Below are 19,342 nucleotides of genomic sequence, written 5' to 3'. Positions count from 1 at the left end.
AGACAGAAGAGTGAAGAGAAGTGTATGACTTGGAGCAGGAGAGGAGAATGCTGGGGATAACTGAAAGAAGTTTCTCCCCAAAGGAAGCAAAGGGAGACTCATGCATATTCATATAGGGGAGATTTGTCTTTGCTTGTGGAGGTGGGCGTATTCCCGCACAATTCAAGATTGTAGTTGTTCACGTGTTGCTTGTTTAAAAGTGGCAGATGAGAACACCTCTGAGACAGAGAATTTAGCCTTTTAATAATGAACAAAGTTCACTCACTCTAGGTCACCTGGAGGAGGTATTGGGTGATTTTGGCTGTTTTGAACTGGTTCCTTGTAGTTTACTGTGGTAGGTTTTATCTGAAAGAAAGGACAGCTTGAAGGCTATTAGCAGTCCACAGCTTCCTCCCTGCACAAGCACAGGTGCTTAATTAACTCTGTAAGTTCCTGCCTAGTAGTTAACAGGTGTAGTCAGCTCTCTAATTCCTTCTCGTGGTACCAGTAGCCAAATGATACCTTCTGGCATTTCCTCTTCCTCTCCGGTTACTATTACAGCACTCATTCAATGACCATTTAATGAAATTTGAGCCAGATGGACATGAGCAAAATTAATACACACAGTTTCTGTCTTCCTCACTAAGAGAAAAGATGCTATTTTTGGACTTTGTTTTTCCCCTTCCCATAGTTTTGAATATTGATTTAATGTTGACCCAACTTTGCCATGAAAGACAATGGCCCAAAATAATGCAAAGAAATAAGACAGAGAAAACTTGTGTTCCTGAATGACCTCCTGGAGAAGAGCTCCCCCACCAGCCTCACCACTACACTAGGCTGAGAGAGGAATAGAAGTCAATCTTTTTCTTGAAGTCACTTATTTTTGATGTTTTTGTTTTAGCAAAGTACTTCCTATTCCAGCTAATACAAATATAACTATAATTACAATAACCTTAAATATGTGTCCTTTCTCTAGATGTTGGATAGTAAGCAATGAAAAAATAAATACTGCAGATACTGGAAGCTGAAGTACCTTGTAAATGTCAAGGCAAAATTTGGTAAAATTGTCCTCTGCAATTACTTGGAAAGAAGACCACATGTCACATCATTAACCAGTTGAGAAGAGCCAGGATCTGTATATGCTGGCTCCTCTTTGCTTCTTTTCACATGATATTATGGGAAAGAAATGAACCCAGGAAAAAACTAACCAATTTGCAAGAATTGCTGGAAGAGAAGAGAACCCATGTGGTTGGAAAAATCAACTACTTTGAATCACACAAAGATAGGAGATGTGGAGTCAGTGGCTTCCCACTGAAAGATTCTCAACTGAGTGAGTTAGATCCAGCAACAAAGATCAGATTAAGCCTATCATGTCAAATGGCCTCAAGGAAATTGTCTTTAAAGTGGGGAGAGAGTGATGGCTAAATTCTGAAGCCAGAGAACAAGGCAAGCTTAAACATTCACAAATAAGAACACTGGGTGGTTGCTGACACTTAAATCCACCCGAATCAAATAAACCAGAGACCTACCATGTATTTGGGCAAATTATATTGCTAAACAAACCACAGATCTGTCATTGTTTAATCCTAATACAATCCTCAGGCTCATAAAACTGCACTAGTGGAATGCAGTCTGAAAAAAACAAAAAGAAAATTCCCAAAGAGAGGCCAGGGAAGGGATGTCTCCAAACCCCAGTGTGACCATGGAGGACAATGGCCAAGAAAGAAGCGCTCAGAGGCAAGGCTGCAGAGGCTCAGGGGAAATGGATGGGGTAATTCCTCTCAGACACCAAAACCAAAGTCTTACCAAGGGAAGTACTCCACCACCTGGCAGTGCCTGGCAAGACCCCAACAGGGCCAAGGACCGATGGCTGTTACATGTTCCTTTTTTTTTTTTTTTTTTTGGTACTAAAATTGAACCCAGGGGCGCTTAACCGCTGAGCCACATCCCTAGCCCTTTTGAGATAGGGTCTTGCTAAATTACTTAGGGCCTTGCTAAGTTGCTGAGGCTGGTTTTGAACTTGTCATCCTCCTGCCTCAGCCTCCTGAGCAGCTGGGATTACAGGTGTGCACCACCACACCTGACTTGTTTTTCTGTTTTCTGATAAGGAATTTCTGTTGTGCATGCCTGGTCTTACGTAACATTGTTTATTGAGTATGTTTTGAGTGTGAGGAGCATCATAGATGAGGGATGGTAGTGGGAGAGAATGAGCTGGTAACTTGTCTACTGGGAGACATAACCAGATCTGGTGGAGGAGGCTGATCATTGCCCAGGTATCTCAGACTTTAAGTTGGGTACAATAGCTGGAAGGGACCCTGGGCTGTCTCTTAGGGAAGAGGTGAATGTGTCCTATGTAGGGAATAAAAGACTCTAAAGCACTCTGGGTGTTCAGAGGGTCAACTCTGAGGACATTCTATTAATTTCTCAGCTTTCTTTCCAGTTAGGTGTGATCATTTGACGAATTTTACAACGTTTGTGATGGAAGCACAATTAGAAAAACCTATGATTCTGACCTGTATCAATCTTTCCAGCTCATACTGGACATATTATTCAGTGAGAGGTAACTTTCTCTTACATAAATCATTATACTTTGGGGACTCTTCGTTACATCAGTTTAATCTTAATATCTTATACATGTGTGCTTCAATTTATACTGGGGTTGAATCCCAGTAAACCCTTCCTGGGTTAAAATTTTGTAAGTTGAAAATGCATTTAATATACCTGACCTGCCAAGCATCATAGCTTAGCCCAGCCTGCCTTGAGCATGCTCAGAACACTCACATCAGTCTGTAGTTGGGCATTGCAAGAGAGTATCAGACTGCATTTCACTAGCCTGGGAGAAGTGCTTCAAAATTCAAAATTCAAAGTACAGTTTCTGAACATGTATCATTTTTGCACCATCATAAAGTTGAAAAATACTAAACTGGATCCTCAGAAGTTGGGAGTCATCTCCATTTGCTTCATATATAAATATTAATTTTTTTTTTGCAGTGTTGGGGTTCGAACCCAGGGCCTTGTGCTTGCAAGGCAAGCACTCTACCACCAACTGAGCTATTTCCCCAGCCCATATAAATATTAATTGACTGAACATCAAAACTTGGTTACCTGTTCACAGTGTTATATGAATGTAGCCATTCTTGGACATGGCTCTTAAAGGCCATTTTTGGGAGTGTTGAGAGAGGACAGTATGTGGAAGAGGTGGAATGTCCAATGTTCTCTATTGCTGTGGTTCTCATGTTTGGATCAACAGGTCTCAGGCTGAATCTATTCTTACCAAATCCATAGCTTGACTCCTTCTATCAGAGATCTCTGAACTTTCCTAGCAATTCCTCTGGCATAACTGAATAATTTGTAAGCATAATGGAAACAAATCAACATGAGATCCAAATAAGCCCCCGAACCCCCCAAAATGTACTAAAAATTAGTGAAAAAGCATCATTTAAAATTCTGCTTATGCTGCATTTTCTTTGGTTAAAATCTCATGAATGTCTTACTGCATCATCACTAGTAGAGAAATCATATTGAAGCCTAAAAATATTTATTTCCAATTCTGTACTCACTACACTACCCTTAAATTCAATGAGGTTTCCTAATAACTGAGATCAAAGGGAAGTTGGTGGGATCTACCAGAACATTTTCCAGTTTCACTTCTCCTTTTCCTCTGAGCACCTCTAGCTCTTGGTTCTTGCCTTTGCTCCTGTATGTGAGCTATGATGTTCATTATTCTCCACTTGCCAAACTGCTTGACAGTGAGCAGGGAGGATACTAGACATACCTCGAATCACCATGATTGTGGAAGAAAACCATTAATACCTGAAGACTTCTAATTCTAATTTTCTCACAGTTCCTGAAAGAAGATTCCAAAGTTCAGGCTTCAAAAGAATGCCTTCAACTGAAGGTACTCCCGTCAACTTGGACTTCCCCTTGCATAGATTTCCAAAATGGGACTGTCTTTGAATCTGACCAGACTTCCCTTCTGTCTGCACACTGTCTTTGGTATTTTATTCATGTCTTCCCAATGTTTGACTACTTGCCCATCTCTGCAATTGTTTTCATTACTAGTATTTCGGTGACAAGTATTTATTTGTAGAGTTTCCAGCTCCTTATGTGCTCAAGAAAATAGCCTCCTCCTAATTTTCTTTCTTCTTTTCCAAATAAATAGATAACCTGTATGGTTTTGTATTATACTGCACATTTTAGGATGATATAATTCTTTTATGCCCACATGCAAATAAGCATTATCCAATAATAAAAAGTGCTAGATGTACTTGAATCAAAAGCTCTGATAATTACACAATCTTTAAATTAATTAATGAGCCAAAGGCAGCTAAACATTAGCATTTAGAAAGATCTCTCCAGCATTAGCTACTAATGAGTTCATTGAGATCCATCATGCAACTCATTTTGGAAAGCATAGGCTGTATTTAATCATATTCAATCAGATCTAATATTGAAATTATGAACACAAGGCATTGTTGAGTGTGAAATTACCATAGAATTTTAATTGTTAAACATATTTCTTGTTGGTACTCCCAGATGAATGATAATTTGAAAGACGTAGGTAATCTGTATACAGTGGGCCATTTGCTTAATATTAAGAAATTCTAAGGCGTCCCCACTCGAGTTAACCGTTCACATTCAGATTCTACATGCATTCATCTCAGCTGCTTTAAAGGGTCTACTGCCCTCAGGCACAGGGGTGCACTTTTGACTTCTTTTACCTTTCAAAAGATAATTTTCTCTGAAAATGAAAATGATTTTCTTTTGGAAAGGACAGAAAATTTTTGAAATATGCTATTTTGACAACTGATATATATTATGAAAACTTCTAAATGGAACTACAACAATACACAACTGCCTTTCACTCTCACCTGCCTTCCTTTTATATACTGGCCACACTCTGAAGGGACCCACGACCTGACCTCTAACAACATGGGAACATTCTGCCTATTTTCATGCTTTAAATAAATGGAACCATTTAGAATCGATGGTATCTTTCTTTTGGTCTAGTTTTTGTTCTGCATGACATTATAAGATTTGTTCATGCTGTTGCATGTCATAGGTCTTACATTTCTTATTCTTATTTAATATTCCACTGTTCAAATTTGTACTGTAACAGTCCAAAATTAACTATCGATTTTATTGTCATAGGATACATGATTATTTCCAGTTTTGGCTATAGGATTAGGCTACTCTAAACATTCTAGTACATGTTTTTTTTGGGATATTTTATTTTTAAGTTTAAAAAAATGCACATAACATAAAATTTACCAGCTTAATCATTTCAAGTGTACAGTTTAGTAAAGTTCTAGTAAAATAAATAAGTAGGAAGCCATGGGCCAAGGCTGTCTCTTCATTTTAAGTTCTCTGTAATAAATTACAACTTAATTTAGTATATAAATAAATTGAAACTTAACTTAGAAGTGTATAAATATGTGTGCGTGTGCATGTGTGTGTGTGTGTGTATTGTAATAAATACCTGGGTTTCAACCAATCATAAACAACTGAGCTTTAGCCAATCACAAGCAGCCAATTGATTAGAAAATACCCAAATAAAGCAAATGCCTGGCTGTAGCCAATCAGATGATTTTTCTACTTTGCTTCCACATTCATCTATAAAAGCTCAGTGCTCATGGTGCTGGGTGGAGTTCTATAAACCTCTCCTGGTTTTGAGTGCTGCTTAATTCACAAATTGCATATTGCCCAAATGAACTATTAGATTCAATTTGTGTAAAATTATTCTTTTAAAAGTATATTCACATTGTTGTGCAACTAGTTTCCAGATTTCTTCTCATCTTAGAAAACTGGAACTCTGTATCCGTTAAAAAACAATTTCCTATTCCTGGCTACCCACAGACTCAGGCGACCACAATGTACTTCCTGGGCTTATGGATTTGACTACTCTTACAAAAGTGAAACCATACTTATTTTCTTTGTAATGTGCTCAAGGTTCATCCATTTTACAGCATGTGTCAGAATTTTCTTCCTTTTTAAGGTTGAATGATATTCCATTATATGTATATATCACATTCTAGTTCATGTTCTTGGCAGTATATGTAGTTAGGTCTTAGAGTGCACAAAATCTTGACTTTAGTAGGCTTTGCCAAGCAATTCTCTACAGTGATTTTACCAACTTATATTCTTACCCGATATGTGTGAACTAACTACATTTTAAAATAATCATTTCTTCTGTCTTCATACATGACAATGGCCAGAGGCCAGTTATAAGGTTGTATTGAATATTTTAGTTAAGGTAACATCAGCTTTTGAAGTAGATAAAGTTCATTTCTCACTCTACGACAATTCAGTGTGTGTATTCCCATGAGGGTGGTCTCTTTGCCTCAGAGAAGTGATTCGAGTGTTCACGATTCTTTTCTTTTGTGGTTCTACTGTTTTCAACATGGATTTCCAGTATCATGCTGGTCACAGACCTCCAGAAGAGCCATGTGGAGAAGAAACACCATCTTTAGACATCTCAGCCCGGAAGCGACTCCATCCTTTCTAATGACATTCCCTTAGTAGGAGAGAGTCTCTTGGCCCCGCCTGCTGCAAAAGGTAAGGTAAGGGAAAGGTGTTCCCTAGCTGCGCGGCTGCTTCCATTAGCAACTCCAGGCTGTGGGAAAGGCGCACAAATGCTTGGTCGGCAGCTAACCACATTGGCTTGCCATTTTTGTAGACCAGCTCCTCATAAACTAGGCTCTTTTAGGATCTCTGGCTTAGAGGAGTGATGACAGATCAATCGAAGGATCTTAGAAAGCTGGCTGGGATCAGTGTGTAAGGGATAAAAATAATGTGTTGCTGAGACACAACTCATAGGAAGAAGATTTTACAAGATGCTTATACACAATAAGTTCCTGCGTGCGTGGTGACATCTTATGCAATCTCTTTTCTGTAGAGATCTTCCTCACAGAGACAACAGCCAAAAATAAGTAAGGGGGAGGGGATTTTCAAGGAAATGGAGGGGTGGGGTTGCACAAGGGCACATTTTAGGATATTTGTCCTTATGATCTCACCCAGTCTCTTGGTAGATCCCTGATAAACACCTGGCACTTAATATCTGAAACTCCCCATCTGAAACAAGGCCTTGGATTTGCACTGCCTGGAGAAAACTTTGTGTTCTTCAGGTCTCAGCTGTGTCTGACATCTACATATCAAACATAAGACAAGCATGCAAATCACATAAATCCAAGGAAAGAGGTAGCAGAAAAGAAGGCCCTGTGTTAGTTATCTATTCTGTGATCACGATAATTTTATCATAAAACTTCAGAGAATGCAGTTTTTACTAAAAGTACTAGCCTAAGTAAGGAAAACAGTAAAATCTTTATCCAGGGTCATTGAAAGAAAGGTTTTGGCGAAAACCTGTTTGGAGTATCTGTTAGTCTTCCCTCTCTGTTCTGTAACTGAAGTGATCCGTGCATGGAACCTGTTGGAGTAACTTCCTTTTAATCTGCTTCCTGAAATGTGTCCATGATTCTTAGTTTTGTTTTGAAGCTATTTTCAGTTGAATGCATTTCGAAGCTTTAAAGATGAATTGGGGCCAGAGTCGCTACATATCACTTAGAACTGTACATATATGTGGTACCATCAACAGGAGTAGGATGGAGAATCTCTGAAAATAGATAGCAGCTACTTGTATTGAATGCTAACAATATGCACTCACTGTGTGCTATACATTGTACCTGCACTAATCCATTTAATCCTCCCAGGGAAGAAGAGACTGAGGTTCAGAGAGGTAATCTGCTCACATTCAGTTGGTAAGAGAAGAAGCCACTGTATAAATTGGCTCTTTCTGACTTTTAATCATAGGCCCCACAGCCAAGAGCAAAGAGGTCCTCCTAGAAGGAGGTACTAGAGAAACCTTAGAGTAGATAATGGAGCCTGGATCATTTTCTGTGTCATGCCTCTGCTTTAATTAAATCACAAGTCTCTTCACCAGTGTGGACTCATTGCCATTAATACCCATCACGGTGACCTTTCCTGGTGGTATTTAGAGCTGTTTATGTAACAAACACAGACTAAAAAGCAAATTGCAGTTTTCTGGTGTTTTAATGTCAAAATACTGTTTTCATTTTCAACTGATTTCTGCATGTGATCGTATGCAAGAGAGCAGGATGCCAATGTTTTCTCCAGCCTTCACAATTAAAATGTTAATCACCAATTAAGAGTGTATGCGCATGGTTTTTTTTCATCTCTCCAGTAGAAGAATAAAAGCTTATTTTCTAGCCTGTTAGCATAAACCCATCCGTAGAGCCGGGTGCTGCCGGTGGCAGTTGCCTTGCTAGTGATGAGTGGCGGTATGTGCCGGAGCCACAGCCCTGCCGTTTGTTTTGAAAGTGTCCATGGCGTCCGGGTTTCACAACTCATTAAAAGTATTGAGTTGTTACAATAAATACCGATAAAAGATAGAACTACTGGAGGGAAGTAGTGGATTTAATAAAAAGGTGACTTTGTGTGTGTGTACTCTATGTCAGTTTTCCTCAAAATGATAATTTGTTTATCCGTGAGAATGGCGAATTACTTCTATAGTTAAAGGGAATTTAATTTATAGCCTGAGTCAGAAGGAAACTGGAAATAATCAAACTGTAACCATATGAAGAATTTATTTCTTCTTTAGCTTTCCAAAGTTATTGACCACTATTTGGCCTCTGCCAAATAGTTCTGCCAATTTAGGAAACATTTTCTGTTGCCTTCACATTTATTTCCAATCTCAGTCCCAAGTACTCTATTTGGTGAGTCCTATTAAAATATTTAAATTAATTAGAATTACTTTACTAGAGATGCTAGTTAGAGAAGGTAAACTACAAAATCCAACTGTCCTCCTCCATCCTCCCAAAACCTCTGAAGGATATTTGCACATCCCTGATGATTCAGGGAATGGGGCTCCCATCTTGTGGCCCCATCACCTGCAGAGTACAATTCAATAACTACTTTTGAAATTAAATTAAAATCCAATTCCTCAGGTGTACTTACCCATTTTGCGTGTTCACGTGAAGCAGATGAAGCATACATTCATTCTCTCTGAATGTTCATTGCAGAGTCTTGTCTTCTGCCACCTGGCCAAAGCGGAAAGAGGGGAAACAGAGGGTAAAGTGGTTACAGTGTGCTATTCCACAGACTTTCTACCAAAAGCTTTGGTCTGGACATGGTGCACACCATGTCTGCTCATATTTTGTGGATGGAAATTGGCCTTGTGGACTTCTATTCGAGGGGGCTGGTTAGCAACACTTCTAGAGTAGGTACATCGGGGACTGAAGTTTAGCAGGCAGCTAGCCATTTCTACCACATTGGATGAATTTAATAATCCAGATGTCACTTGGAGGAAGTCTTTGGAAATAGATTTGGACTCACATTTTGTTTCCGCCAATTTCAGACTGTTTGATGTTGAGCAACTCAAACACCTTGATCCCACATTCTCATTTTTAAGACACTACAATGGTGATACCTAATTCTTAGGAACTTTGTCAGGATTAAATATTAATATTCATATAATGTAGAAATGCAAGTATGATTTAAAGATATGTATATATGTGTGTGTGTGTCTCTATCTATCTATGTATCTATCTATCTATCATCTATCTGATTACCTCATTGATCTCAACTTCGCATCCCTCCCGACAGTCTCATCTCTCATGCTACTTTGCAATATCATTTCCTGCCTTTGGATCAGGGCTTGCTCTGTAACTCGCTTTGACCAGTAGGATGAACTTGAAGTATCACTGTGCCAGTTCTGAAACTAGGTCTTAAGAAACTGTAGCTTTCTGGCATTACAATGAGAAAAATCTGCTTGGCTCTCCTGCTGGTCCCAGGAGGAGGCTGATGGACACATGGAGCAGAGCAGTTCCAGTTGGTTCTACTTGGTCCAGCCAGACCTCGGCAGATCCAGAACTAAATAAATGTGCATTTTTGCATGGCAATGAGTACTGTAGCTACTTATTGTGCATCATTATTAGTGATGGTAAATTACTATAGCTTATTCATATGTACATATTCACTTGAACAAGTTTTAGCATTTTAATTAATGTAATTAACATAAAATAATAAAAGCCAATGAAGAAAACTTTTGAATATAAAAATATGTGTATATACTTTTTCTTTCTTCCCTCCTTGCAGGTTTTATTTCCTTCCCTCTCCCTCCCTTCCTTCCTTCCTTCCTTCCTTCCTTCTTTCCTTCCTTCCTTCTTTCCTTCCCTCCTTCTTTTCCCTCTTCCTCTCTCTTTCACATTGCCTAGTACTTTTCAGACTGTGACTTGAAAAGAAGAGCTTAAAAGATATAATGAACAGGACTGGGGATGTAGCTCAGTGGTACTGGACTTGACTAGTATGCATGGGTCTTGGGTTTGATCCCCAGCATGTGGAGGAAAAAAATGTGGTGAGTAGCAACAATAAATGAAATGAGATAAAACATTGAAGAAAGAAGTAATCATATGATCAGTACTTTTAGGTAGGGGTCAACAAGTTTTCAGTGAGGGCCAGAAAGTAAATGTTTTCAGCTTTGCAACTACTCAACTCTGCATTTGTGGTGGGAAAGCAGTCACAGACAATATGTAAATAAAATGAATGCAACTGTGTTCCAATAAATCTTTATTTATAAAAACAGGCCATGGGCCAGATTTGGCCCAAAAGTCATAGTTTGTAGACCTGCTCTTAGGCATAATAAATTATTGATATAGAGATAAATACACTTATATTCAGACCTCATTCTATATACTATAAAAAAAGAGTGACCTTACCAAAAGAATACAAAATTAGATGACATAAAAAATTATGCTGGTTGTGAAGGGGAAAAGGATTGGAGCTGCTTTTGGACTGCGTGAACTCACCTAAGTTAAGTCTTTTGCCTAATATCACATAGGGTATGTTTTAGGAATGTGAATTATTATTGTTAAGGCAACAGATAATATAATAAACAATGCTGATGAGTTTCATTATACTAAAAGGCCCCTCCAGTTTCTTCTCAATAAAACTTAGTTAAATAAAATAGAATGGAAAAATAGTAAAGAAGCATACAGGATTTATAAATATATATTACTATTTTTCAATTTCACCTGCCTGGGATACTAATAAGACCATATCTCACTATTTTTTTTAAATTTAATTTTATTGTAAACAAATGGGATACATCTTGTTTCTCTGTTTGTACGTGAAGTAGAGGCATACCATTTGTGTAATCATACATTTACCTAGGGTAATAGTTTTTGACTCATTCTGTTATTTTTTCCCTCCCCCCCACTCCTCCCACCCCTCTTTTCCCTCTATATAGTCCCTCCTTCCTCCATTCTTGCCCCCCCACCCCCCATTATGTGTCATCATCCGCTTATCAGCTAGATCATTTCTCCTTTGGTTTTTTGAGATTGGCTTATCTCACTTAGCATGATATTCTCCAGTTTCATCCATTTGCCTACAAATGCCATAATTTTATTCTCTTTATGGCTGAGTAATATTCCATTGCATATATATATACCACAGTTTCTTAATCCATTCATCAATTGAAGGGCATCTAGGTTGGTTCCACAAACTGGCTATTGTGAATTAAGCAGCTATGAACATTGATGTGGCTGTATCTCTGTAGTATGCTGATTTTAAGTCCTTTGGGTATAGGCCAAGGAGTGGGATAGCTGGGTCAAATGGTGTTTCCATTCCAAGCTTTCTAAGGAATCTCCACACTGCTTTCCAGAGTGGCTGCACTAATTTGCAACCCCACCAGCAATGTATGAGTGTACCTTTTTCCCCACATCCTCGCCAACACATATTGTTGCTTGTATTCTTGATAATCGCCTATCTAATTGGGGTGAGGTGGAATTTTAGGGTAGTTTTGATTTGCATTTCTCTTATTACTAGAGATGTTGAACATTTTTCCATATATCTGTGGATTGTTTGTAGATCTTCTGTGAAGTGTCTGTTCATTTTCTTAGCCCATTTGTTGATTGGGTTATTTGTATTCTTGGTGTAGAGTTAAAAAACTCAGTATATTCTGGAATTTAGGGCTCTATCTGAAGTATGAGTGGCAAAGATTTTCTCCCACTCTGTAGGCTGACTCTTCACCTTGCTGATAGTTTCCTTTGCTGAGTGAAAGCTTTTTAGTTTGAATCTATCCCAGTTATTGATTCTTGCTTTTATTTCTTGTGCTATGGGAGTCCTGTTAAGGAAGTCTGATCCTAAGTCGACATGTTGAAGATTTGGACCTACTTTTTCTTCTATAAGATAAATGGTTTCTGATCTGATTCCAAGGTCCTTGATCCTTTTTGAGTTGATTTTTGTGCAGGGTGAGAGATAGGGGTTTAGTTTCATTCTGTTGCATATGAATTTCCAGTTTTCCCAGCACCATTTGTTGAAGAGGCTATCTTTTCTCCATTGTATATTTTTGGCCCCTTTGTCTAGTATGAGAAAATTGTATTTATTTGGGTTTGTGTCCGTGTCCTCTATTCTGTACCATTGCTCTATCTGTCTATTTTGGTGCCAATACCATGCCGTTTTTGTTACTATTGCTTTGTAGTATAGTTGAAGCTCTGGTATTGCGATACCCCCTGCTTCACTCTTCCTGCTAAGGATTGCTTTAGCTATTCGGGGTTTCTTATTCTTCCAGATGAATTTCATGATTGCTTTCTCTATTTCTGTGAGATATGTCATTGGGATTTTAATTGGAATTGCATTGAATCTGTATAGCACTTTTGGTAGTATGGCCATTTTGACAATATTAATTCTGCCTATCCAAGAACATGGGAGATCTTTCCATCTTCTAAGGTTTTCTTTAATTTCTTTCTTTAGTGTTCTGTAGTTCTCATTGTAGAGGTCTTTCACCTCTTTTGTTAGATTGATTCCCAAGTATTTTATTTTTTTCGAGGCTATTGCGAATGGGGTAAATTTCCTAACTTCTCTTTTTGAGTATTCATCACTTAGGTATAAAAATGCAATACATTTATGAGAATTGATCTTATATCCTTCTACTTTACTGAATTCACTTATGAGTTCTAAAAGTTTTCTGGTGGAATTTCCCAGTTCTTCTAAATATATAATCATGTCATCAGCAAATAGGGATAGTTTGAGTTTTTCTTTTCCTATTTGTATCCCTTTAATTTCTTTGGTCTGTCTAATTGCTCTGGCTAGAGTTTCGAGGACAATGTTGAATAGAAGTGGTGAGAGAGGGCATCCCTGCCTTGTTCCAGTTTTTAGAGGCAATGCTTTCAGTTTTTCACTATTTAGAATGATATTGGCCATGGGCTTAGCATAGGTGGCCTTTAATGTTAAGGAATGTTCCCACTATCCCTATTTTTTCTAGTGTTTTTAGGTGCTATATTTTATCAAATGTTTTTTCTGCATCTATCACAATAATCATGTGATTCTTGACTTTAAATCTGTTGATATGGTGAATTACATTTATTGATTTCCTGATGTTGAACCAACCTTGCATCCCTGGGATAAAACCCACTTGATCGTGGTGCACTATCTTTTAAAAATATTTTTGTATATGATTTGCTACGATTTTGTTGAGAATTTTTGCATCAATGTTCATTAAGGGTATTGGTCTGAAATTTTCTTTCCCCGATTTGTCTCTGTCTGGTTTAGGTATCAGGGTGATATTGGCTTCATAGAATGAGTTTGGGAGGGTTCCCTCCTCTTCTATTCATGGAATACTTTGAGGAGTATTGGAATGAGCTCTTCTTTAAAGGTTTTATAGAACTCAGCTGAGAACCCATCTGGTCCCGGACTTTTCTTTGTTGGTAGGCTTTTGATGATTTCTTCTATTTCATTACTTGAAATTGATCTATTTAAATCATGTATGTACTCCTCATTCAGTTTAGGTAATTCATATGTCTCTAGAAACCTGTCGATGTCTTTGAGATTTTCTATTTTGTTAAAATATAGATTTTCAAAATAGCTTCTAATGATGTTTTGTATTTCACTCATGTCTGTAGTGATATTTCCTTGTTCATTCTGAATTTTAGTAATTTGAGTTTTCTCTCTCCTTCTCTTTGTTAGTGTGACTAAGGGTTTATCAATTTTGTTTACTTTTTCAAAGAACCAACTATTTATTTTGTCAATTTTTTCTATTGTTTCTTTTGTTTCAATTTCATTGATTTCTGCTCTGATTTTCACTATTTCCTGTCTTCTAGTACTTTTGGTGATGCTCTGTTCTTTTTCTAGGGCTTTGAGCTGTAGTGTTAGGTTGTTTATTAGTTGACTTTTTTTCTTCTTTTATTGAATGCGCTCCATGAAATAAGTTTTCCTCTAAGAACTGCTTTCATAGTGTCCCACAGATTTTGATATGATGTATCTTTGTTCTCATTTACCTCTAAGAATTTTAAAATTTCTCTCTTGATGTCTTCTGTTATCCATTCATCGTACAATAGCGTATTATTTAATCTCCAGGTGTTGGAGTAGTTTCTGTTTTTTATTCTGTCATTTATTTCTAATTTCAATCCATTATGATCTGATACAATACAAGGTAGTATCTCTATCTTCTTGTATTTGCTAACAGTAGCTTTGTGGCATAATATATGGTCTATTTTAGAGAAGGATCCATGTGCTGCTGAGAAGAAAGTGTATTCGTTCTTTGTTGGATGGTATATTCTATAAATGTCCATTAAGTCTAAATTATTGATTGTGTTATTGAGGTCTATGGTTTCTTTGTTCAATTTTTGTTTGGAGGATCTGTCCAGTGGTGAAAGAGGTGTGTTAAAATCACCTAGTATTATTGTGTTGTGGTCTGTTTGATTTCTGGAATTAAGAAGGATTTGTTTGACGTACATGGATGAGCCACTGTTTGGGGCATAGATATTTATGATTGTTATGTCTTGCTGATTTATGCTTCCCTTAAGCAATATGAAATGTCCTTCTTTATCCTTTCTGACTAACTTTGGCTTAAAGTCCACATTATCTGAAATGAGGATGGATACTCCAGCTTTTTTGCTGTGTCCGTGTGCATGGTATGTTTTTTTCCATCCTTTCACCTTTAGTCTGAGGGTATCTCTTTCTATGAGGTGAGTCTCTTGCAGGCAGCATATTATTGGATCTTTCTTTTTAATCCAATCTGCCAGTCTATGTCTCTTGATTGATGAGTTCAGGCCATTAACATTCAGGGTTATTATTGAGATATGATTTATATTCCTGATCATTTGGCTCATTTTTGTTTTTTTGACATGATTTTGTTTCTCCTTTATTTGGCTGTTCCTTTAGGGTAGTTCCTCCCTTTGCTGATTTACATGGTTGTTTTTCATCTCTTCCTCATGGAATATTTTGCTGAGAATGCTCTGTAATGCTGGCTTTCTTTTTGTAAATTCTTTTAACTTTTGTTTATCATGGAAGGATATTATTTTGTCGTCAAATCTGAAGGTAAGTTTTGCTGTGTATAAGATTCTTGGTTGGCATCTGTTTTCTTTCAGGGCTTGAAAAATGTTGTCCCAGGCCTTTCTAGCTTTTAGGGTCTGTGTTGAAAAATCTGCTGATATCCATATTGGTTTTCCCCTGAATGTAATTTGATTCTTTTCTCTCGCAGCCTTTAAAATTCTGTCTTTATTTTGTATGATAGGTATTTTCATTATAATGTACCTTGGTGTGGGTCTGTTGTAATTTTCTATATTTGGAGTCCTATAAGCCCCTTTGTCTTGATTTTTCATTTCATTCTTCAGATTTGGGAAATTTTCTGATATTATTTCATTGAATAGATTGTTCATTCCTTTGGTTTGTTTCTCTGAGCCTTCCTCAATCCCAATAATTCTCAGATTTGGCCTTTTCATGATATCCCATAGTTCTTGGAGATTCTGTTCATGATTTCTTACCATCTTCTCTGTTTGTTCAACTTCGTTTTCAAGGTTAAATATTTTGTCTTCAATATCTGAGGTTCTGTCTTCCAGGTGTTCTATCCTATTGGTTATGCTTTCTATGGAGTTTTTAACTTGGTTTATTGCTTCCTTCATTTCAAGGATTCCTGTTTTTTTTTTTTTTTCAGTATCTCTAACTCTTTATTGAAATGTTCTCTTGCTTTCCACATTTGCTCTTTTAACTGTTGAGTGGTGCGATCATTCAAAGCCTGCATTTGCTCTTTCATCTCCTGGTTTGCTTCCCTGATTGTTTTAATTATGTACATTCTGAACTCCCTTTCTGACGTTTCTTCTGCCATGCTATCATTGGATTTTATTGCTGTAGCATCTAGGTTTGTTTGGGACATTTTCTTCGCTTGTTTTCTCATATTCCTCAGGTATCTATCCTTCTAGTAGTGAAACTCTTAGATATTGCAGATTTCCTCTATTGACTACTATTGTCCCTGTAGATTTCCAATAATTCACCTCCTAGCCTTCAGTAGCCTGAAGTCTTGGAGGAACTTGATAATGCGGTGCTCCACAAGGAAGCTGCCCCTCTAGGGGTGGTGGTCTTCAGGTGGGGGTATATTCCCTGTCAGTGGGCAGAGGCGCCTCCACTTGTTGACTGATGGTCAGCTAAACGGAGATTAGACTACAGACTGGGGCACGTCTGGTCTGGGCCTGTGTCTCTGATTTACTGCCTTGGTGGGAAAGCCTCGCCCAGCGGGGAAGACTCACCCGGTGGGGAAGTTTCGCTGGGCAGCTCTCCTCCGAGAAGTTCCCTTTGGTCCAGAAGTACTGCCTGGATGGGGCAGCCCTCCTCTGTGATGTTCCCAGGGGTCTAGACCTACCGCCTGGGTTGGGAAGCCTGGCCCTGCAAGGAACTCCCTCGCTGCGCATTACTCCTCTGCTACGTTCCCTGGGGACCAGAGTTACTGTCTGGGCCAGGGAGCCTCACCCTGTGCCAAAGCCTCTTGCTGTGCGGCCCTCCTCTGCAATGCTCCCAGTTGTCCAGGTTCACGGCTCCAGCAGGGGAGTCTCACTGGGCCACTCTACTCCACGAAGTTCCCTGTGTTCCAGGACTACTGCCCCATCCCGGGACCCCACCCACTGGGAGAGACTCACCCGGTGGCTCTGAGTTGGTCCCGAGTCTCTCAATACCTCCTCTTCTTGACTCCTGGGTCTTGTTGAAGGTCCTCCAGTCTCCTGTAGGTGTCTCAGGAAGGGAGTTGCCCCTCCCATGATGATGGCCACGCCCTCAGGAGTAATTCAAAATGCCTGCACCAGCCTCCATAGAAGCTGGGGAGCCCCAGCGAGAGTGTGCTGAGTCAGCACAGAGGCAAGTGCAGCATCCCTCAGCAGTAGGTGGGCAGGCAGGCTCAGCAGTGGCGTCTGACCTCAGTGTCAGAGTCGGGTGGGCTGGTTACCTGCCTGCTAGCTCTGCGATGGCGACCAACCTCGGCGTGGTCCATATCTCACTATTAAAAAATTCTCTTTCATCCTTTGGAGAGCCTTCATTGATGAACTTATTCAGCCTGGATAATGATCTCTAATATGCTGACTTGTTGGAAAGAAAACTGACCAATCTCTTGGGTCTCCCGGAAGCACTGCTGTTGCTGCCACTGGGTCGTGTGAGGCAGTGGTGATGCTGCTCTTTGGCTACTCTTTTTAATCATAGTAAATTTTTTTTTTTTGGCAGTGCTGGGGATCGAACCCAGGGCCTTGTGCTTGTAAGGCAAGCACTCTACCGACTGAGCTATCTCCCCAGCCTGGCTACTCTTTTTGACACATGGTGTCTGGTTTGTTCAGAGGCTCCAGTGTTGATGGCCCCAGAACTTCAGAGCTGCTGCCAATGCCTTTGTACATTTGTGGAAAGCTGGGGGCCTTCTGGAAGAGTTGCCCTCCCCAGTCTGCTCCTGGAGCCATGTTGTTTCCACCATCTCCTTATCAACTCTAAAGTCTGCCTGAAGTATTCCACACCTCCGTCCTGCAGAGTCCCCCATTTTTGTTCAGGTTCCTTAGTTATCTTTTAAATAGCTGATGTGTGGTTTCCTATTGTCTGACCGTTCAGAATCATCCTTGGTTGCACTATTACATGAAGACTGTGAATGAAGCACTAACATCAGTAACATGTAAAATGAATACATCTATGCAAGTAATATTAATATCTACAGAACAAATGATCAAAGAACATAAGTAGATATTTTACAAGTGAAGAAATACGAATTCTAAATAAATCTTTCCTGTCCCCAGCAGGATAAAGTGCAATTTCTGGCCTCTTCTCCCTAGTTCAGCTCTTTCTCTGTGGCCCCCCTATTAGAGGTGCTTAGGAGAAAGAGGTTGGTGGGTGATCCTGCCAAAAGAGGAAATTTGAGAGCAATGAAGGTCACATGCTTCTGACCATAGATTGGTGAGCTGCTAAAAAACTTTGACTAAAATGTTCACTTTTAACAAATAAATTTAACTGAAATTTTACTTTTCATCAAAGTCCAGAAAAATAAAGTTAGGTAGTCGATACTTATCAAATGGACCACAGACAGATGGGGAAATAGAGCTTTGAAAAACTGTACAAAATGATGATTGTGCTCAGTGGTTTTAAGAAGTGACCCTCCCCTTCTTTTGACCTTAGAAATAAATTTTCTTTGTAGAAAAGAAGAATATATAAATAACTGGGTAGGTTAGGACTCCAGGCTTCAAAGTTGGACAAGTCGAATTCCAGCCATGCTGCTTACTAACATGACGTTGGGTAAGTGTTTTAACCTCTCTAAACCTCAGGTTCCTCATTAGAAAAGAGAGGAAATAATAGTAGCTCTCTCAGGGGATTTCTGTGAATATTAAATGAGATCATGCTTATAAAATGCTTAGTGTGCATAGCAAACACTCAATTAATGTCAGTTAGCATTTTAATTACCCATAGTCTCACTATTTAGTGATGGCTGCTGTTACCACTTAGATGTAGGGAGGGGCCCCTAATTATCTGAATATTTATTATGTGGGTCACAGCAGTTGCAAACTTGTTAGAATAGAGCAAAACATTAAAGTAGTCACGAATTAACTGACCAATTATAAAATTTCTGCTCTTAGCTATCCCTTCCTGCCTAATCCTTGTATCCAGCCCACCCAGTGTTCCAGCCTTCCAGTGCTCACCCAGACTGATCAAAATGAGCAATTGAGAACTTTACAAAACATGCAGGATTCCATGTAAGGGACGATTTCCATTCTTTGATTGTTAACTGGTCTAATTCTGCCAGATTCTCAAGGATGGAAAAATAGCCGTGAGGTGGCACCAGAGGCACTTTTAAAAAGAGAATGATTTGGGTATTGGAGGACTAAGAGAGGTTCCTGGGAGAATTAATGAAGTGCTCAAATATTTCTGCAAAAGAAACACTTTATCCTTGCTTTTTGGATGGGAGCTAATTTTGCTAGATGCTTTCCCTAGACAGGATCTTTCTTCCCTGTAGTTGCATCTTGTAGGCCTGTGACCATGGAAGTGTGACAATTAGGGTAGACTGTCTGACATAAACATATCCTGTAAACACTGCTTTCAAAGAAATTGATGTCTACAG

General features: G+C 38.9%; 1 non-coding gene across 1 annotated transcript; it reads right to left on the bottom strand.

Moving 5' to 3' along the window:
• Positions 1-17,469: 17,469 nt before the first annotated feature.
• Positions 17,470-17,546, bottom strand: Trnav-uac (transfer RNA valine (anticodon UAC)). The gene has a single exon. It is a non-coding gene; the product is annotated as a tRNA-Val (tRNA).
• Positions 17,547-19,342: the final 1,796 nt, after the last annotated feature.

The sequence above is a fragment of the Sciurus carolinensis genome, chromosome 9, assembly GCF_902686445.1.
Source record: "Sciurus carolinensis chromosome 9, mSciCar1.2, whole genome shotgun sequence".
In the NCBI taxonomy this organism is placed as follows: Eukaryota; Metazoa; Chordata; class Mammalia; order Rodentia; family Sciuridae; genus Sciurus; species Sciurus carolinensis.
Note: the sequence above shows the minus strand (reverse complement) of the source record. Positions and strands in the feature narration are given on the sequence as shown.